The 23,023-nt window shown below is 38.0% G+C and overlaps 1 protein-coding gene across 1 annotated transcript in view; it reads left to right on the forward strand.

Moving 5' to 3' along the window:
- The window catches only part of dlgap2a (discs, large (Drosophila) homolog-associated protein 2a), a 160,441-nt gene that overhangs the window by 55,252 nt on the left and 82,166 nt on the right, over positions 1-23,023 (forward strand). The gene's annotated exons all lie outside the window — the stretch shown is intronic.

Below are 23,023 nucleotides of genomic sequence, written 5' to 3' on the forward strand. Positions count from 1 at the left end.
TTTTTTAATAACGCCAGAGGTATTGCCTTTTTATTAATAGATCTGTTACGGGGCATTGCAGTAAACCACTGATGGAGGCGCTGGGGTATTTTGCTGATTTGATCTTTGAGGAAGCTAAGAAAAGCATTCGTTTGATCAGCAGAAGTTGAAAGTGCAGCCGAGGGAGACTGGTGGAGTTTGTTAATAATGGCGGAGTTGTGGACTGGAGACCAGTTTTAGTGATTACGTGAGAGAGAAAAAGCCTGAGCAGAGAGATAAGAGTTTCTCCTATAGGAGTGGAGTCATGGGACAGGTGATCTGCACAGGCTCCAGGATTATTACTGCACCAGTACTCACGCTCTCATTGCATTTGACCATATACTGTATATATAGTCATTTCGTTTCTTCTCTTTATGTTTGCGTGTGTGTGTGTGTGTGTATGTGTGTATAAATTTATTAGTAGTGCAGTTGTGCTTTGCTGCAGATTGAAGCCCAGACTTTATCGGTAGTTGCCATAGTGACAGAATGTTGACTTGCTGACTTTCTAAATCATTTGCACTTCTTCTTGGCAAATGTACAGGACTGTGTGTGTGTGTGTGTATGTGTCTGTCTGTCTGTCTGTGTGCGTAAGTGTGTGTGTGTGTTACATAAATGTCTATTCATTAAAAAACGATGGACATACTGTAGAGACCCTGCCTCCTTGACTGAGACAAAGACACACACAAAGGCCACGCCTCCTTCACGGAGACTCTCTTTCTCTGTCTCTTTTACACACACACACACACACACACACACACACACACACACAGAGGTCACGCCTCCTTCACTGAAATCTTAAACTTAATTACATCAAAAAGAAAAAAAATCTCTAAAATTCCATTTATAGGGTCTCTTCATTCAAGCTGTATATGTGTGTGTGTGTGTGTGTGTGCGTGTGTGTGTGTGTGTGTGTGTAAGAGAGAGAGAGAGACTCTGTATGCTCCCACGCTTTATGATCCCATCACATGCATATGTGTGTGTGTGTGTGTGTGTGTGGTGTGTGTGTTTGAGTGATGCAACTGCATCCTCCCACACTGGTTGATGTGTGTGTGTGTGTGTTCTCCCACGCTGAGTGATCGCTGCATGCATGCCTTCACCACTTTGCTATCAGGCGATTAACAAACCACAGGCATGCTGATTTAACAGTCCACCAGAGTGTGTGTGTGTGTGTGCGTGTGTGTGTGTATAATGGTATACACACAGCACATGTGGTTGTCAGTGCGTTGCTACCTGGAGGCCTTTATGTTTGGCCGGCCTTAAGCCTTAAGCCTCGAGTGTAGTGTAGCAACAATAACCACAACAACAGCAACTTTTATTGTTTTTTGGTTGCGATGAAAATGAGAGTGCTTTACAGCAGAGTGATTAAAAACAGCACGTCACACACAGGCAAACCGAAAGGACTGGAATAAAACAACAGCAAAATGGAAGAAGGCAAAAATCCCATCAGTGTAAGCAGCGAGAGCGTGTTTGTTCCATTTTATTTGATTAAAGTAAAAAAAGCATTTTAGTAGCTAACAGCTGTAATAAACACAACAAAGTAAACAGAACGATGCAAAAACCTTGTTCTTTTTTGGTAATCCCGAAATTTAAACCCGTGGTTTACAGAGTATACGGCATTCTAAAGGAGGTGTGGCCTCTGTGTGTCCGTCTCAGTAAAGAAGGCGTGGCTTGTGTGTGTGTGTGTGTGTGTGTGCGGATTACTGTTTATCCCAGACTATACTGTAGATCTGCCATGCAACCTGTCAGTAATACTCATGTCATGTGATTACGTAGAGTGACACGCCCTCTAGGGGTTGATGTATTTAAGCGCACTTCACTGTTTCATATATAACATAAATGACACGGATAAGAAACAAAACAAAAAAAACATTAATTATATATGTAGCCTAATATAAATAGGCTGAACAGATGGGGTTTTTTTTTTTCTTCCCCTGGCATCTGGTTAAAATTCATGATGTGTAACAAGGAACTAAAGGACAAACAAGAGGGATTATTTATTCATCCTGAGTAAGTGCCTGGTCAGAGCCACAGTGGTGTAAATTCAGCACCTCTGGACATTATCCACTCTATAATCCTGCTTTCTGTTTATCCTAAGCCAAACCAAACGATGATTCAACAGGATGTAGAAAAGGTTCATAAATGCAGATTTGCAGATCAACTATAAATAAAGTGAAAAAACATGTTCTAGACGCAACTCATTTGCAAAAGGTGACATGCTCAGACAGCTGGAGCGTGAAATGAGCAATGAGAGTCAGGTCGCTTCTTTACCAATGCTAACATTTTTTATTATTTTTTATAATAATAATAATAATAATAATATGCAAAGCATTCCATCAGCTGTGGTGTTTTATTTGTTACAACTTTTCGTCAAAATATTTTGGCTAATCAATTTACAGATAAATCATTCGAATCTAACTTGATAATAACGAAGTCCACTTACATTTTTTTTTTCAAAATTTTATTTTAAATAGTTACTTTGAAACAAAATCTGCCAACTATGGATAGTTAAAAAAAAACAAGCTCGCAACCCTGTCCTTAACTCTCTCAGCCCCTCCTACCCTTCCTCCACGGGCACAAGGCAGGGTAGCGTGTCTCCTGCCCCAATGGACATGCATCAGTCCTTATTGCAATTCCCATGTTTGACCACTAGGAGCGATAATAACTCTATGTAAGTTGAATGTGGAGGTGAGATCATGTGGCTAATGATGAGCTTAGCTTTTTTTGTTTTCATGATTTCGATCACTTGAAATTTTGCGAGTGTAATGTTTGCGTGTATGTTTTATAATTTTATTTTTATACATTAAAAAAGTGCATATGATGAAGTGCTTTTATAATTAATAATAATATTTGTTTTTTACTTATTAGCTTGTCAAATTATTTTATTCATTTTGTTTGACAGATAGTCTGTTGTTTGTATGTGTATGAGGTTTGGTGTGTTAAACACTGTGTAATGTTTAAGTGTTTTTTTGTAATATTCTTTCACAATTTATCTTGTGTCTTTCTGCAAACATTAAATGAAACTAATTGATCAAAAGGTGGTAGGTAATGTTAGCCTGTTAGCTATCTTCTTTAATTTAGCAACAGGTGTACGGGTTGATACAATGAAAAAGGGATGCAAATTATAATACAATACTGCACTTACAACTAGAAAAAAATAATTAAAGCATCAACTTCATTGGTATTCATAGAGCTTCTTATGCTAACGCCGCCTCTCTTCTTAACCTTAACCTCTTTTTCAAGCAACGCTAAACCAGAAGAACAATTCCAATCGCCAGTCTAAGATGAGGAATCAGCATTCTGATCCCCTTCAGACGTCAATTAAAGCCTTGAGCGTCTGTTGTTCGAACGTAGCACGCAGAAGATCTGACAAACAAAACATGATTAGCGATTAAAGTCTAATAAATTGAGCGTAAAGAGAGGGAGCGCTGCGGCATGTTTTATGTATCCGCTGTTAATTCGAGCAAAAACAACATTAATTCGGCGTAACGAGATCGTCACGGCGCTTTGTCCCGAGTCCCTTCTGTTTAGCGTCATCGGGCTTGTGCGCGTCTCCTCAGAGATGAGGCCAGTTTGTAGGAAGTGCACTTGACTGATTCAATTATCTGAGTGACGAAATCAGCTAAAGCATGCACCGTTATTCGTTTATTCTACATCTGTTTATGATATTCAATATTTGGTGTACAAAAAAAAACAAACAAAGAAAAAAATTTGTCATGTGCTTGATCCAGTCACTGATTATTACATGAATCTTACAAAAGATGAAAGCGGTGCTTTGGAGAGAAAGAGCGGACGTGAAGCCACAGCGTTTCCCGCGTGCTGTGCTTTATGACATCACTGTGGCTTTAATCAACCTTTAGAGAGGACAAGCAGATGCTGTGTGTAATTACCAGAGACAGTTAAACACACTGCGCCATCACCAAAGTCACAGAGTCGTCGTGGACAAGGCAAGGACGCTGACGCAACACGGGTTTCATCGCTCTCGTCACAAATAATACGACTTTTAATATTAATAATCACTTCGTACTGTAGAGTTATGGAGTCCACTGTACTGCTAAACCCACGCTCAAGTGAAGGTGAAGTGCTGTTCATCGTGTAGCCCTTCAAATAGAAGGACTGCTAATTAATGTATATTTGTTGACAATCGTTTTTTGTCGGCTCTGAAATTACTGGCACCCTTGGTAAAGGTGGGCTACAAATTAGGTTATAAAAACAAAATCGTTGCGGGTTAATTAAGGACATGAATCTCACAGTGGATTTACAATGCAGTGTCAACTTTTAACTGGAGTAAATTTAAAATTGGCACCCCGGACATCTCCAAGATTATTACTGTACCTAAGTACTGTACTGTACTGTAGTACTGTACCCAGTCTCACTTAGGATAATAACAGCTGATTGTACAGTATGTATACAATATCTATACATGCATATCAATGTTTGAAATAAGCATGAAGGAAATAAAATTGTCTGTCTTTAGGGATTATTTTTGACAAAAGCATTACATTTAGACAGAGCCAACTATAGTAAAGATGTGTTTAGAAAATGCCACTTGTGGCAACTAAACCCGGTAATGAATTCAGTGGATCACAGAAATGACAATCATCAAGCGTCTATAAATGCCTTTATCAATCTGGCGTGTAAATGAGCTAGCTGGCATCTATTGTAGCAAGAGATAACAAGGAATTAATGCGGTTTATTCTTATATATAAAGAAACCTCTTGCCTCTGAAAGTGTCTAATAATTCTGTAGATTTGTACTCTCTTTTTTTTACTTGCCTGCAATATTATCTAACAATAACAGTTATATTGCCACCTAGTCATTTGGCATGCTTATACCGTATGTTATTGCTTTTCATGTGGAAGAAAAATTAGGATTAGGCCTTAATGTGCATGGCGCAGCTTTGACCAGGCGGGTACTAAGGATGAATGATTGAAGTTGATTATCCCTCAGATCTCAGATATATAATATCATTCTGAAGAAGTATTTGGTCATTTGAATTTAATGGCAGGGGTGGATGAGGTGGTTACGGTGTTGGCCTGCTGATCAGGGGGTCCCCAGTTCGAGCTGCTGTTGGCAAACTGCTCACCATCAACTTCTCAGATACAATTGAAGAACCTGACCCAGTAAGAAATGATGCATATACAGTTTCCATTCAATAGTTTGTTGGAATTAGAAGGTGTGTCCAAACTTTTGACTGGTACTGTACATACACAGAGGGGAGTATTCATCATCTGAAGTGCCAGATGTGCAACTTATCCACATTAATAAAAAAAAAAAAATACATCTATATCGAGTTACATGTTTAGGTTTTAAAGAATGCCATTGGTGGCTCAGTGATAGGTTTCTCACCTGCCATGTGAATAGCCTGGGTATGATTCCTGCAAATGCCCGGGGCATCCTCATTGCTGAATCTAAGCCTGGACAACATGGTACGGTTGTGTCAGAACGGACATCCTGAGCACAGTTGGATTTTGTGGGTAAGAAAAGCTGAAAGAACAGCATTGTTTGCGTTACTTGCTCTCATGAAGAACTATATTTTAGACACGAACAAGTCTTGGCTGCTCAACTACATTTTGATTAATATATGACCAGGTTATCGCTTACAGTAAATCTCCCAGTTTTGATATCCCAGCTTTCCAATTTATCAAGTTGAAATACGGCTGCTGCGACTCCTCTTGCTATGAATCCTAATGAACAGAAAGTGTATTGGATGCTTTTGAATGCTGAACGTCAATACCACACCATGCTTCATAATAAACCTGCACTTTTCTCTCAGGAGGAAATTTCACCACAGCAATTAAAGGTGGCATGGATCGATATGTATCTGCAGAGATGTGGATTAAAGTTCAGGAACTTAATGGAACGGGATGAAGGTCAAGCCCCGGCACTTGCCCAGGAGAGTAATCTGTAACATGGAGAGCAGGAGGCGTGTGGTGCATGGATCATATTCTCACCACTTAAACCCACGGCCCAATTTTGCCACTTTCAAAAAAAGTTGCTTACTTATGAGAATGACAAGAGCAAGCATCTTGATTGTTATTTATTAATTTTTTCTTTTTTTTAGAATCACCCCAAAGCCTGTTCCAAATGGTTTTATGGTGTTTACAATGCAGCGTTGCCTTCGGGAAAAGAAAAATTGATTAGCTTTAGCGTCTCGACTCAAAGCATGGCGTCATTAACGCGGAACCCCAGGAGGTGTCACTTTTGTCGAGTAAGGAACTTCTTGCTTTTAAGTCGTCAGTAAAAGCCCTCAGAGGACATGAGCCAAACAACAAGCTTGCACAAAATGTGAAAGGGAAACATATAAACTTGGGGAAGTTAAGATGGTTGCCAGATAATTTAGCATCCCCCAAGGACCAGATTAGAGAAACATGAGGTGTGGAGAGGACTTTCTCTGAACACCATCTGTCCTGTCTCTCTCTCTTTCTCTCTCTCTCTCTATCTCTCAAAATGAGCTTTCAGCTTGTCCTCTCTCGTCTAATGTCATCATGGTAAAAATAACCCTTGTAAAAAGATGTTACTACTCAGGTTGGTGGTCTTTCAGCTCCTGGCAAGCGGTTCGCCTGGCACAGGTTTTTATGCCGGATGCCCTTCCTGATGCAACCCTTCAGTTTTACCCGGGCTTGGGACCGGCAAGGCATACAGGGGCTGGGGTTTGGGCACTGACTGGGAGTCGAACCCGGGCCTTTCGCATGGCAGATGAGATACCCATCACTAAGCCACTAGAGCCCCATGTTACTGGTCAGGTTATGTGGAAAAACAAAACTTACAATGTTTTCACCATTATTTTTATTATTATTATTATTTTATAACTATTATTATTAGATCAAAAGTATACATCTCTATAAAAATATATTTCATATTCAGTATAGTTTTTCATCTTCTGTATATAATAAACTTATAAAAGTCCTGTAGGCATTGAGGTACGGCATAGTCGCAAACTGAAAACATACAACAAAGAAAACCAAGATAAAAACAGAAACACAAACAGAGATAAATCAAAAGTAGACGCAAACTAAAGCATGAGAACCTAGTGCTTAAACAAGCAGGCTGATCAAAACCAACCTAAAATCACCTACACACCTTCACAAAACCGTGAACCATGAGACCTTGAGCAACAACTTCAACATGAAAGAATTTACTTACCAAGTCTTAGACTTAAAGTTCTGAAAACATGCAAAAACATGCAAAAGAAAGAGTGTTCGCCGCTGCGTGCCACCAGGGGGCAACCCAGACATTAACAAGTGATTATACCCTTTCTTACTGAAATAACATTTAATGTCATTAATTTACCGAGACGGCTTATTCAATAAATACATTTATATAGTTTAATCAAGGATGAACCTTGTACTAAAACAGCCTACGCAATAAATAGAGTGTCTGCACTGAAAGAAGTGGATTAGCTCAAATGAAAAAAATTAATGTGATCACATTTATTTCAATATTTAATAATTTTGTGTGTATTTTAGACTTTGAAATGTTAATTCTGTAGACTTGTAGGTTATTAGGCTTTAAAAAGACAAGCCAAGAATTCACTTAAATCTAACTACAACAATTACAATAAAAGAATGCTCATGCTACTTTCATTAGTTCCTTCCTTAATAGTAAAACTAACTAATATACCATTTAATCTTGTAGTTATTCTTTGTAATTCGCACATGATTTTGAAATGTTAAAACTTTACAATAGCTGCGACCCTGTTGTAGAAGTTTTTTTTTTTTTCATCCTTTTATTAAAGTACTATTCTGATGTAGATTTCAAGGATATAGGCTTAAAGATGTTGGGAAATATATATGATAATATGATATGGCTCCAAACAAGTTGCTTAATGAAGAAAGAATTATATTACACACTTGCATAACACATAGCCTACACAAACACACACACATACACACACAATGCTTGATGAGGAAATCAGTGCTTTTGCTTAACCACCTGTTTCTATGCAACAGGTTGTTAAAGAGTGTGTGGGTGGAGATAAGGGACAGATGTAGTGTGAATTTACTCTCTCTCTCTCTCTCTTTCTCTCTCTCTCTCGATTAAACACAAAAAACACACATAAATATGATCATGTTTCAGATCATGACTGTGTAAGGTTTCTCTCAGAGGGCTGTTTATTTATCCTGATTTTGTTCATTCTATTAATTTTCAGCATTTCGTACTTGACTCGTTAAAGAGTACACACCCCTATTACTAAAACTGAGGCCATGCATCCTTCACTACAACTGACAGGCACGGAGGCCACGCCCCATTACTAAAACTGACAGACACAGGCCATGCCTCCTTAAATAAAACCAACAGACACACATAAGCCACGCCTCCTTAATTAGAACCAAAAGACACAGAGGCCATGCATCCTTAAATAAAAGTGACAGACACACCGCTAATTCTAATCTAGAATCGTCACACAACGAGGACACGTCCCATCACTAAAAACAACAGACATAAAGGCCATGCCTCCTTAACTAAAACTGACAGACATGAAGGCCATAGCTCCTTATCTAGAAATGACAAAGACAGAGGCCATCCCTCCATCACTAGAACCGACAGACACAGGGGCCACGCCTCCTTAGTTAGAATGAACAGACACAGAGGCCACGCCTCCATTACTAGAACCAACAGACACAGAGGCCACGCCTCCTTGTGTCTGTTCCTTAGAATGAAAAGACACAAAGGCCACGCCTCCTTGATTAGAACTAACAGACACAGAGGCCATGGATTCTTAAATAAAAGTGACAGACTCAGAGGCCACACCTCCTAATCTAGAATTGTCAGACACAGAGGCCACGCCCCATCACTAAAACCAAAAGACACTGAGGCCACGCCCCATTACTAGAACTAACAGACGCAGAGGCGACTCCTCTTTATTGTCCTCTGTAGAAAACCAGAATTAAATCTGAATAAAAAAAGATAAGATCTGCTAATCCAGTGCTTAATCATTCTGCTTTCTCTCTCTCTCTCTCTCTTTCCCTCTCTCTCCTTTCACCAGAAAATTATATGTGTAATATAAAGTCTCTTTTTATTAGTTGTCTAATTGATGCTTTTAAACAGAAATAGTTTCAAAGACTGGACGTCTCTGCCACGTCTTCTTTCTTCATTCTTTATCTTTTTAAAACCTCACATTTTCCTTATTTTTTCCTTTTTCCCAAGTCCGCCGAAGATTCTTCCACTTCATTATATATATACACATACATTTTTAATGTACCAATGATTTATTATCCATTCCGAAATGAGTGAGGAGCTGAATTTAATCAGCTCTCTTTAAACAGATGGCACAGTGTCAATATAAATATCATTACTTCTGGATTGTACGGTAGATTTGATCAAACTCTAAACTGTCTCCCAAGAAAAGAACATCACTTTGTTTTATGTCACTGGGATATAGCAACCATGTTTAATTTTCTTTGTATTTGTACAGCCTCAATGACTTCGGCACAGTGAACCTTTATTGAGAAACTCAGAGTGTTTCTAGGGGCGATGAGTTCACCAAAGAGGAAACCACCAAACACAAGGAGACGACAGCCATTTTTTAATCCTGTTAAAAGGCATGTAGTTGACTTCGTCTTGCAAATGATTTAATTAGTTAATATTTTTTAAAATGGGCATAAATAAAGCATAGCACTCTTGGCACTCCAAGGAGATAGGGCCCTGCGTAAATAAAAGGCTGGGAATATCAGACCTAGGAGAATGATTTTGCCGATATCGGATACTGGGAACATGGGGCCATAGGGAATACTCGTCTCTGAGAATATATAACACTAGGAATATGAAAGCATGAGAATTTAAAACCCTTAAACTATAAAACCCCATGAACTTTAGGATGCTGGCAACACTGGGTATATACAGCTCTGGGATTATAAAACCCTGGGAATATAGCGCTCTAGGAATATACAAAAGGATCCCTGTAAATATAAGACATTGGGACTATAGGAGCCTGACAACACAGGACCCAGAAAATATAGGGCTTTGGCAAAAATGGACCGCGGTAATATATGAACCTGGGATTATAGGATGCTCAAAATTAAACACTGGGCAATTTGCACTCTGGGGATATAGGACGTAGGTAAAAAACAGGACCTTGAGAATATAGCACTCTAGGAATGTAGCTGGCTTAGAGAACCATAGAAATAACTCCTGGGATACAGTATAAGAGACTGGGAACATAGAGCCTGGGGAACATGGTATACTGGGAAGATATGAGGACTGAAACTATAGGACTCTGTGATTATAGGACAATGTAAAAACAGGACCCTGGAAATATAGGATACTGAAAGTAAATTGGACATGGCAGTTTGGACATGATGAATATACAGTACTGTAAGATACTATCGAACAAATAACTCTCGGAATAGTGTGTATACAGAATACACTGGGAAAATAGGCCCAGCCACAACATTAAAACCACCAGCCTTGTGCCCCCAAAGTCCTGAACCATCAAGGCGTGGATGGTGTTGTGTTATCTGGCATCAAGATGTCAGCAGCAGTTTGTTTAAGTTGCCAGGATGGGATCAGACCTAGTTTCTACAGTATGACTGGGATTTTATCTTGCTAAAGTGAATGCTGTGAATGATTTCATTATAGTGGCATCTACAAAGTGCTGGCATTTATAAAGTAGCAAGTAAACAGTTATTCGGAACGCTGATGTGTTGGAAGCAGGAAAAGGATGTGTGAGAGTTTTACAAGGGCAGCAATGTGATATCTAGTCGACTGGGTCAGGGCAACTACAAAACAGCATCTCTTTTGGGGTGAGGACTAAGGAAGGTGAACCGGTGTACTGGAGAGAGGGACATCATTTTGTGGTTTTTATTTTATTTAGGAGTAGAAATTAAGTTATAGTATAGGAGAAACAATTAAAATAATAATAATAATAATAATAATAATAACAATAAATCCCATGTTTCTGTGTATGTGTGCGCGTGTGTGTGTGTATACAGTATGTGTGTGTGTGTTTGTGGGTGTTTGTTTGGTTAATTGAGACAACAAAAGGCCCAAAATAACTCAAGTGAACAGACAGAAGGTAGGAGTGTATCATCACACTGACTCACCTTTATAGAGTGACTAATAAAAAGACTCAGCTATGAATGCCATGGCCTAGAATAACCCAGTACTTTTTATGTGTGTGTGTGTGTGTGTGTCCTGTTGAATGACATTATCTTTTCACTTGTTTTGTTTAATACAGTTTCCTTTTTTCTGGATCAGGGGAGGTTGTGAAGTGTGTGTGTGTGTGTGTGTGTGTGTGTGTGTGTGTGTGTGTGTTGCATAAGCCCACTGACCCATAACAAAGTTAGAAAGCCTGGGATGGCGCCAGGAAATACGATTTGAAGTGTAACTGCCCCTGGTGTAGTTTCTGTGTGAACCTATAGATACACACACACACATACAGTACATATAAGAGAGAGAGAGAGAGAGAGAGAGAGAGAGAAACTTTTTTGTATTTTTATAGAACAATGGCCCATTTTAGTTTAGAAGAAAAGATTTATCAAAAGTTGTGAAAAGTCTTTATACAGAGTACAGTCAGCGCTTTCGCTCCCCATGTGTGTTTGAACATGGATAATCCACCACACTCTGGTGTAGAACTTGAGGATACACATCCCATTCCAGCACAACGTCTGTAAAATATTTCACTATGTTAAGGTATGTGCAAATTCCACACATTTTTCGTAACTGATAGTCGAACATGTTGACAATCAATAACTAACAATTCATTAATAATCATGTTGCATTCACATTACCAGCCTGATTTTTCCCCTAACGTGACACAGATCCGATGTAAACGCACTAATCTGATGTTTTTTTAGATCAGCTCTGAGTCACTTTTGCATGTGCTCTTCTACAAATCCGAAAAGCATCTGGCTTTCTTCCTAGACTTTATCAAAAGCTGCAGACAAACTGCTTCCCGTCCTTCAGAGCAAAATTCTGCTCTGTTAGCTAAAATCACATTAATTGCTTAAAATCACACAAATATTTTAATAGTGTTTAATAGGTGGTGCAAGAAAAGATGTGATCATGTGTGCCGTTTCAGAGGACAGACGCGTCCACGTTAGAGTCAGATAAAAGCGATCAGTTGTTGGACAGAGAATATATCTGTAAACATAAAGAGGATAAATAGGAAAGTGAATTGTAAGCAGGCTGACTCATTCCACGAGAGGAATCACTGAGATCTGATTCTTCAAATGAGCCATTAGCGGACATGTAAGGAACCTGGCTAGTGAGGTAACGGATAGCTTAAGCTAGCATTAGATTACAGCTGGGTTGTTAAGGTTAGCACTACAGGCAAAACAAACCTTGAGGGTTAAAACATTTTTAATTAGTTGAATTCACAACAATTAACTATTAACGCTTAGGGCTAGACGGCATTACTATTCACGATGCCAATCCCTTTTTTTTTTTGTAAATGAAATTCTATTCCAGGAACCCAGAAAAAATATGTCCACAAACGGTAGATGGTTTTCTCTCCAAAAATTTTATAAACAAATAAATGTTTGTTATTAACTAAAATGTTAAATATAATAAACAGATGTGTGTCAGATTTATTAACATCTGTAGTGTCTTAGCTAAAGACTTCTTTAGTGCTGTAAAAAACATGAACTTTAATGCCAGATTAATCTAACATCGATTCTAGTAGCTAATATAGTTAGCTAGGATGCTAGCTATTGGTAAATTAACATAATGTTTTGTTAGCAAGCTAAGTACCTGAGTACTTTTTACATGAAAACACAAGCATGTTTTTGATCATTAAATCTGACATAAAGACTGACAGTTTATATGCAGTTCAACGTGTATAATTAGATTTTAAGCCTTTGTAAACATTATATTTTCAGCTGATGCCACCAAATTGAAAAAATTGTACAGAATGCTAATTTCTTCTTCCTTTTTTTTTTTTTAAAAAAAAGAAAACTCCACCACTTAATTTACCTTGCTGGCCTAAACCGAGCTCCATTCCTTATAATATGTGTAATATTTTGTATCTCCACGCACTCTAAATGCTTTACTCACATTCACTTCATGTAGCTTCAGCACAAACTTTTGATAAAGATTTTCACTCTACATTTGAAGTAAGGTTTTAAAAAAAATGATATACTTGATTTTTTTGTTCTATAAATATTACAGGAAATTGTTAAATGGTTGAGCGAGCATCATCGTAAACGCTGTCTCACCACTTACGATGTTTTTAAATGCTAATTGGCACTCTGCGGAGAGTCGCTGGTTGTCTGCTGCATTTTCGTTCAGGTAAAAAAAAGTAAAAAATCTGCTAATTACCTCAGGAGCAGTATCTGCTTCCTGTCAGGCTGTCAGCTTCCTGTCAGCCACCAAAACTTTGGTTAGAGGGAACGTAAGTAGTTTTTAATAGGCCGTACAGAGGGTAGAAGTTTTTGAATATGAGGATGGAACTTTTTTGGAGATGATGCATGGCGGTGTGTGAGTGTCAGACAGTGCTTAGCGCTAATTTCCAGGATTGGAGACTAATTTCTTACATTTGTTCCATGATTAAATCTGTTCTGGGAAAGTTTTGATAAGACAAGAATTTTTAAGACATGCTACAGTATTTGTGTTATATTAAAAATGTCTCTGAAATCAGCCTTTTAATGCAGAGAAAGGGAATAACAGGGAAAAAAAACTGAAAGACGCTCACTACCGTCAAAGCGCTGGAGCGGTTTTGGATTAGATATCAGATAATAGCGAAGCATACAGAACGTTTATATAGCTTAAAGATAGCGCTAGATCAATAGATTTTTATAGCCTGGCTCCCTTTTATAAGAGCGAAACGTCTGTCAGCTCTGTCATCATACTGGTTATTAGTGATACTGTTTCTGTCCCGGACACAGATTAGACGTACAGTATACGGAATAAACCATATCAGCATCTTGGGGTTATATGAAAATAATCAAAGACAGATAGGGTTTCCTTCTGTCCCGGTTTTCCCAATAAGTGTCCTTTTTTTCTTTATATGGCTGATTTACAGCTATACCTTCTTCATCAATATGGTATAAGTATCATGCAAAAAATCCAGAACTGGTTGCCATGACAATAAGAAACAACACAACGTTCTTATTATAAGGCCTTTTTGTCTGTCAATTTTTTTTTTTTTTTTTGGGCCATGTGACATCTCTAAAGACAGAGCGCTGTAATGAAGCAAAGTTATTGTTATAACCCCCAATTTCTATTTATTTTTTAATACCAGAATGTGCATAAGTATTTTGAGTAAAAAGTAAAAAGAAAAAATTTTAAATGTAAAAATCGTGGACTTGTGGGGCATCTGTCATTTGCAAGTGAAAATATATTAACTCTTGTTAAATTTATTTAGAGTTTCTTATTGTATGATTATACTGTAGCAAACCAAAATTAAGATTTATTTTAACAAATTTTAGACTAACAGTTGTGCTTAAAAGTTTGCATACCTTGGTAAATTTGCAAGGTGTTTAACTTTTTTTTTTTGAGAAGGCAATACAAATGTTTTTTTTTATTTCTTATAGGACGCAAGTTTATAGGTATGGCATAACAGAATGGCACAATCATTAAACAAACATGACGATTAAGAAAATGAGAAAATAGTCCATTTAAACATTTGCCTACCTTTAGTTTTTAAATAATAATAAAAAAAAGTTTGTTTATTGCCCCCTTCAGCATCAATGATAGCATGCAGTATTTTGTAATAATTGTGCATCAGGTCTTTAAGTCTCTCAGGTGGTACTGTAAAGCCGCCCATTCTTCTTGACAAAATGCCTCCAGTTCCTCCAGACTGTAATGCCCGCTCCAAAACCTTTAGCTTTTTCTGTTGTAGCCAACAGGTCAACATGACCTTGTGCTTTAATTCAGTGTCTTGTTGAAAAATCCGAGAGCGTCCCATGCGCAGCTTTTGTGCTGTAGAATACAAATTGTCTGCCAGTATTTTCGTTATTACCATGCTGCATGCATCTTGCCATCAATTTTGACTAACTTCCCTGTGCCACTGGAGTAAACACAGCCCAACAATATACTGTAAGAGATCCACCACCATGCATTACAGTGGGGATGGTATATTTTTCTGACGTAGCGCAAGCATGGGCTTAACGGTCATTTGTGTACAAGTACCTCCTTATTGTGCGCAACAACAACACTTAAAACAACATCGCCGAGCAGCCAGTATTTTTCTCAAAGTAGTTGTGGTTGAAATCTTTCTTGGTTTACCTGACCTTAGTTTGGTATCAGCTAAAACCTTTATTTTCCACCTCTTTATCAGAGGCATTTTCAAGTGTTGATATATCTTTTTATATCCTTTTCCTGCTTTATATAGTTTAACTACCTTATTGCCCAGGTCTGTTGGCAGTTCCTCTGTCTTCCCCATGGTGCAGTATCCACCAGGTCCACGCATCACCTCATGAGCTGAGAAACTCACTGACTATTTACAGAATGCACAGACCCTAATTAAAATTACAATGAGTCACGGGTGTAGAAACATCTCTTTAATAGCCATTTAAATCTGTGTGACTCAACCTGTGTGTATATAATTTGGGCAAATATTCAAGGATATGTAAACTTTCGATCAGGGTTGTTTGGGTGATTTTTAGTTCTTATTAGGTTTCAAAAAAGGTGTCAAACATGTACAGTATGTGATAATTAATCACTTCACGTGAGCGCTGTCCTTAATTAAGAAAAAATCATTTTGCATTATCAGTCATGTTTTCCAAATGAATTGCAATGTTTAATAATTTAATTATGATATAATGTATAATAAAATATTATATATAAAATAAATTATCTGTCAGTAGGAAAAAAAATCTCTGCCTAAGAAAATTGGCAGAATATGTCTAAAAATAGTCTTTTATATATACACATATATAATATATATATATCTTATATTTGGTTTATTGTTTATTTATTATTTCTTATAATAAAAGTTATTAGGGATCACAGTGGCTTAGTGTTGCACTGACTTGCACCTCCAGGGTCTGGGTTCGATTCCCTGAACCTTTCCCTGACGCTTTCTTGTCACATTTGACGTTTATGGATTGCTGGCACTAGAAAAATGTCCTTTTATCAGTAATTTCTCATTCTATTTTTTCAATATTCACTTTTTACATTAATGTATGCATACTGTATGTACAGTATGGAAAAAAATGAGAAATGTTAGCAATCAGGTGGTGAAGTTTAAGTCATTAAATAAATTTTTTCTTTAAGGTGAACATTCTTGTGTGTAGGTGAAAGTCGACACGCTCATTTTTCCCATCCCGTGGTCGAGCCGAGGCCTTGTCCTCTACGCTCAGCAGATTGTAGCCGTTTTTTACGGGAAGATGTGAAACCCTGACCTCATCTCTGAAAGCCTGATAAAGAGCAGTTTAAAGCAGCTGTTACTATAGCAACCGTGGGTCTGATTTAAAGTCCTGCACGAGTGTGTCCTTGAATGTTGCGTAAGAGCGTTACTCATAAAGGCTTCCCTGTGGTAAGGCAGTGCACTCGTTTTCACATCCAGGGGTTTTCAGGGTTGATAAAATGCGGAAGTGTTATGCGGATCACGCTTTTCCTGTACCGCGTGGGCAGGAATGCAATTTTTACAGCATCGCTTACGGAGTGCACACGTTGCTTTGGTGTAAAAATGTTTAGTTCGTCTTCTAAGGAGACCGTGAGGAGGATAGGAAGACGTCTGAGTTGGCGTTTAATTGCTGTAGGAGCGCTCATCCGTCGGTGATGGCTTCTTTAGGCCCAGACAAGCATGAAAAACATTCCTGGAGATGTTTGCTTTGCTGTGAACTTTGCACAAACAATCTAATCACGATTCAAAAGATATAAGACATCTGCCTGGCGTGGATGATAGAAATAATGCGCATAGGTCTGAAATATGTCTCATCTTATATCATACTTTATACCATAAGTTTTTCTAAACCCTTCCCCATCACTTTTTTTTCTTCTTTTCCAGTTAGCCTGGAGAGTTCTGCTAGTCTAGATCTTCAGACATCCCAGGAACAGATGAGTCACTTTATCGTGACATTGCTAATTCATTGCTTTAATCATAAATATTTCATCAAACCGCCTGTGTGACTGGCTTCAGTGGAGCGAGGTAGATTTATTTTTCAGGTGAAACGCTGTGATGCACTGAACCTGTGTTCGTTGTGTCCAGAAAGAGTCCTCCTGACATCCCAGCCCGCCATTCTGTAGCACTTTATATCATTATTTATATAATTATCTGTTTGTGTTTCTGTATGTTTTTTTTAAATATTTTTATTTTATTTTAATAATGAAAGTGTAAGAGGCGAGGTCTCTCTCAAACGAGTGAGACAGACAGCTATCGTGTGAACCTAAGAGAGAGAGACACAGGATTAGACAACTAGATGAGGTGTAGAAGGCTGACAGAGGCACGCACTTGATAAAACAATATATCTGTGTTCTTTTTAAATACAAAATCTTCCATCATTCATTCATTACCAATTAAAAAATGACTTTTTATACAGTCATAGCACACGTCATATTTTATTCTCATAATACAAGATGAAGATTTTAAAAATTACAAAAGGAAAAAAAAAGAAGACATTTTTGAAAAGGCTTTATTCAGTGTCTGATTTTATTTGATATTTTCTTACAAGCTAAGCCGTAATACTCATCAATGGTGAAGAAAAACCTCTTGATTTCTTCCTTCAAAATGGATTCATTAAAGTTTAAACATTACACAGTACCGACAGTCATAACATACAGTAAGTTTTATAATATACACTTTATGAATATTTATTATGTTGTGTAAGACAAAGGGTTTGAAACCAAGCCCTTAAAAATACTACTACTAATGATAATAATAAATAGATACTTAAGATGTTTTTTTAATATTACTTAAACTTTTTATGATGTATAAATTATTTTATAATGCATTATTTATATCCAGTTGTGTCCAGTTGTACCTATTGTATCATTTTTAAGCGTCCAGGTAAATGAAACACATCTGTAACACATCTGGCATCACTAGAGAGAAGTAATATTTGCAGTATCTGTTGTATTGCACATTAACCAATATATATAACTGTGTATCACAGGTGTCCTACAAGTATTCATTACAACACCTGTCGGTCACATCGTCTGTACAGAGTACGCAGTACTGAGGAGAGAGCAGCTGCCTGCCAAAACCCACATTCAGAACCAGCTACAGAAGCACTTTCAACAAAAAAACACATCTGATAGCATCATTTCATCTAAGACAACATGCTGTCTCCTTAATAATTGCTCTTAAGTTGTTCCGGATCGCCTCTAAACCATCCGTGATGTGAGCTACAAAGTTAACTAACTTCTATTTGAGGTTGATTAACAGAAAATACTATAATTATATAATAATTTACAGTATAGCAAAAAGTAAGATAAAGTAAGATAAGTAATTTCTTAAACTACTGTATTTGCTTATTTACGACTGAATCGAAATCATTTCCATAAGTATCAGACATAAAAAAAAAAAAAACGCACAGGTGTGTTTTCTCTACTGTGGCTATCTGATTGCATCATCTCCAACTGTTAACATTCAGCTAGTTGGGAATACAGACACCGCAGGAGGAGGGAACGACAATACAAAGTGCCGAAGGCTATCCGGTATCCAGCTAGCAGCACTGCAGAGCTTTTATCCAGAGCTGCTGATGCAACAACACAAATCTCTGCACACGCTGGAGCCCGAAACGGCCTCAGGCATTCTGATTTTATCTCACAAACTTGTATGAGGTCGATTATGAAGAGCTACATAGATTTTTTTCAGCACAGCAATGACGATCTCCTGCTGTTAATTATAAATTAGCTAAGCAAAAAAAAAAAAAAAAAAGTTGCTCTGCGGGTGGTTCTGGGAAGGTTAGCCAGACTGACTTTTTGATGTTTCTCCTTTGCCAGATGCTAAAGGAACATACAGTATGAACATCAAAAAAATTCTTTCAGTCTCCTCCTGGAGAGATGGTTTCCTAAAGAAACCAATGCGGCTCAAGCTGCTTTTGGTTCCCAGCTCTCAGGAACCACTTTTTCCAGAGCAACAAGGAGACTCCATGGTTCTAAGAGGTTGAAGTGGTAAACTTGTTGTAGTGTGTTTGGCTTACCTCTTAGTCCAGGTTCCTGTGGCATTGATTATGATCTCGAACATCCCCTTATCACTTGGTGAGTAATTCATAACTTGAAAAGGATTTATAAAACAAGAAGTTCCTCAGTTGCAAATTCAGCCAGCCATGAGCTACTGCATAATAAGTCATCACCACCTCATTCTCCATGTTTCCAGCAGGTGATAAATGCATTGGCAGTGGTGGAGGTGGTGGTAAAGCCACTGTAACAGGTAAAAAGAAAAAAAGTTGAAGGCCCTGATCGTACCAAAAACTGATTCTGGTCAGTTTTTTTTTTTTTTTTTTAACTGCGCTAGTCATCCTTTCAACCTACATTAGACCTTAAAGGTCCTACCGAAGTAAAAAAAAAAAAAAAAAAAAGCTCTAAAAGATGTCCTGTCTCCTTCTCGCGGACTCTCCCACGTCTCATCAGCTGTTTCCTTTTTCAAAGACTTTCATCTCATATTCATCTTGTTCCTTGTCCTTGTGGGAAATTTACTGATACTTACTGGCAAACGTACAGTAGCACTTCACAATGGAGGTGGAAATAACCTAAAAGCTAACCATCATGACTTTCTTCTGTTTCTTCCCATCTAAGAAAAAAATGACACGATCAGAAAATCCATTAACACTGAAGCACTACAGGCCACATCCACTTCATCTACTGTCTTAGACTCAAATCAAACAGTGTGTCTCAGCGTCGAAGGTGAAGTGCACAGTTTTACCCATTTTGTATTATGTATTAAAAGCTCCACTGTTCCAGGAGGCAATACTTAACCTGTGGGAAATGGATGATCAGGCATTCTACATCCATCTTTCTGTTCATAACCTTCTTCACACTTCAGATGTTTGAATAAAGTGCCACCACAAAATGTTAGGATAGTTTGAAGATCCATTTCTTTTTTTTTCAGTTGGTTTAACATTTGTAACTATTATCTACTGTGCATAGAAGTTCTTATGTTTTGCACACTTGAGGTTCTGGATAGCTCTAGTCTGTCTGATCAGATGGTCCCCAGTTCAAGCCCTGGCACCAACACTGCTACTCTTGAGCAAAGTCCTTCACCCTCAACTGCTCAGATACAACTGGGTGTGGAGCTGGCAAGCCGACCCTGTAAGAAACTGCCACTGAAATGTGGTCTTTGTTGCACATGGATGGACCCTTCTCCTTACCTCTACCCCCCTGTGATTCTTGTAGTATTTATGTTGATGCAGTCCCAAGCTAAAGTCTTTGTTACATGTTAGAAGTTCTTCAAAACCACCAGTGAGTTTGCTTATGCTAATATGATAGATTCCACTACCTTTCCAGAAGCCTTTCAGGACTATACTCTTAATATTCAGTAAGATGAAAGGAAAGGATTTCAAGTGATGAAAGGAACCTGTAACACTTAGGGTATTATTTAAAAACAATTTATACAAACATCAATTTGTAGAATTATCCAACTAGACCTGGATTTTGGATGCATCAAGATTTTAGTGAGGCTCGAATAAAAAAAAAAAAAAAGATTATAACAGAGCATACCAGCATGAACCATGAAGGATTCTTCAGTTTGTACACTTACAAAAAATAGATTTTTATGTTCTCTGCATGCCTGAGTGGGTTTCCGTTATAGACCTTTTGCACCTCATGCATGATGTCTGTCTGCCACGGTCCCGCCCACTCCTGGATGGCAAAAGGGAGGTTACTTATTGGATGCCAGTGCCAAAACCCACACACTAAACGATCATGGTAACACTTTCAGCAAGAAAACACATCTGATACCGTTATGTCATCACTTTGTCTCCTTAGTAGTTGCTTGGAAGTCGTTCAGAATTGTGTGTGAAACACACACTTTACATTTACTGCTATTCGGGATTTACCCTTAGCTAATAATTAGAAAGCTTAAAATGTAAGTCCTACTTAACGTTACCTGCACATGATTTCATAATGCATAAGGCACAGTATATTACATAGCATAGTCTCATTTGCAACATAATCACTAAATAAGCTAACAGTAATGATAATGCTAAAAAATTACACCAAATCCAAGAGGAATCACATATTCGAAGAGCGTCTGATAAATCAAACTGCTGCAAATTAACATCCTTATTACCTTCTTGATCCATTTTCACAATCTTGTTTCTTCGCAGTAATCGCATGTCTGTATAAGGTCTAAACATTCTTTTATTTCCTCCCACTTTCCGAAACCAATAAATGTCCCCTTAAGTGTAAATGTATGTGTGAATTTGTTGTCTGCAACACTGCCAGACCAGGTCTTTTTCATCACAGAGCACACCACTGTACCGAAAATCCTGCAGCTCCTCACTACCTCTTATCTCTCTGACCCCCCTTACACCCCATCCTACTTCCTGTGCTAGACTTCTGACTATTCCTGTTCCACGTTTTCAGCTGAATTACTTAGTAACTTACTTTCTCTAAAACTTCATGAACTAGTCTCAAATCTTTTATTTAATTCTTTCTCTACAAATGCTGCAACTCAGAATTTTTTATCTTTGACAAGGAAAAACTGATGTTTGAGGACATGCTATCATGTTAACATGGTTGCTCCACCAACAGTAAATAAACCAAATCAGTTCACTATTTTAAATCAGTTTCTAACGGTATCAGTTAATGCTGGTTAAATTCCGCTGACAAATCATACAGATCACAGTGTTATGTTTTTTTTTTTCTACTTTGAGCTCAACACATTTGGGATGAGGTATACCTGTAGCCTCCTTGGCATCCCACATCAGCGCCTGACAGTGCCATTAATGTTCTTGTAGCTGAGTAAACATAAATTCCACAACCATTCTAGTGCAAAGCCTTAGAAGAGTACAAGCTGTTTTGTTTGCAAATGGAGGATCTACTTTGAAATGGGTTCAACAAATACATATGGAGTCCACATATTTTTACTCATATAGCTAGTATATGCATGCATGATGCTTTAAAATGGACTGGCATCCCATCCAGAGTATGATCCAACCTTTGTTGTATATTCCAGATCAAAAACAATCCTCGACAAGAATAAAGTGCCTACTAAACTAGCGGGCATGCTTTACAAACTCCTAAAGTTCAACTTTTTTCATAAGTCTTACAAATGTAAGCATCACAATTATAACCGTAATTAAATGAGCCCAACCACTTGCAAGAAGTAATCAAATTGTGGTAGATGTCAGGGTGGATAAGAGGACGTGTGCAGATAAGGAAGCGCCTCACGTGTCAGCACTATTTGAATCTTCTATTGTTAGCAGAGCGTCGTGTCTTTCGTGATTTCCCACCGCACCACTTCCAGCATCTCATCAATGCCAAACAACAGACGCACAGAAATCTTGCGATATCAAATTCCTCTCTCGAGTTGAGGCGTTGCCAGCACTGAAGGTTACACATTATTTCGCTTTGAAAGCAGTTTCTGCCTTGATTATCCATTAACTTTGTTTTTCAAGTCCTGTTACCAGAGCCAAACGAGGACGCGAGTTTGTATCTGTCAGGCTCGTTTGCGGTGGATGTGTTGCCATTTAAATGCTAATACGATAAGGAGGGCAAAATGTCCTTTATACTTAGTCTGTGTTTGTAGAGTGCAAACAACAAAAGAGCAAATATATCCGTAGGGATTTGACTGTTAGTCTTAAACTGGACACTGCGGCCAGGGTTTTAGGATGACCGTGACATGATTGCTCATGGATTTAATGATGCACTCTTTGCTTTGACCCTTTTCTGAGAGCCATATTGTGTTTGCAAGGTATACAGATTAGCATAAGCAACTTTAAATAGCTAACACCAGGTGCGACCCCTGCTTTTTTTTGCAGATTTCGTTAGTTCTGATTCACGTTTGCTTGCATTGACTTACAAAGGTCAGACATTTGGTGATTTGCATAAGACCCAAGATGCCATGCTCCAATAAGTATGTTAATTGTTTTCCGATTCCTTTGAAAGTTTCTTAAGCAAACACAGTGTCTTAGGATACACCTCCAGTAAGATGACATGTGACAAAGCATAAAAGCAC

The sequence above is a fragment of the Clarias gariepinus genome, chromosome 13 (assembly GCF_024256425.1).
Source record: "Clarias gariepinus isolate MV-2021 ecotype Netherlands chromosome 13, CGAR_prim_01v2, whole genome shotgun sequence".
NCBI lineage: Eukaryota > Metazoa > Chordata > Actinopteri > Siluriformes > Clariidae > Clarias > Clarias gariepinus.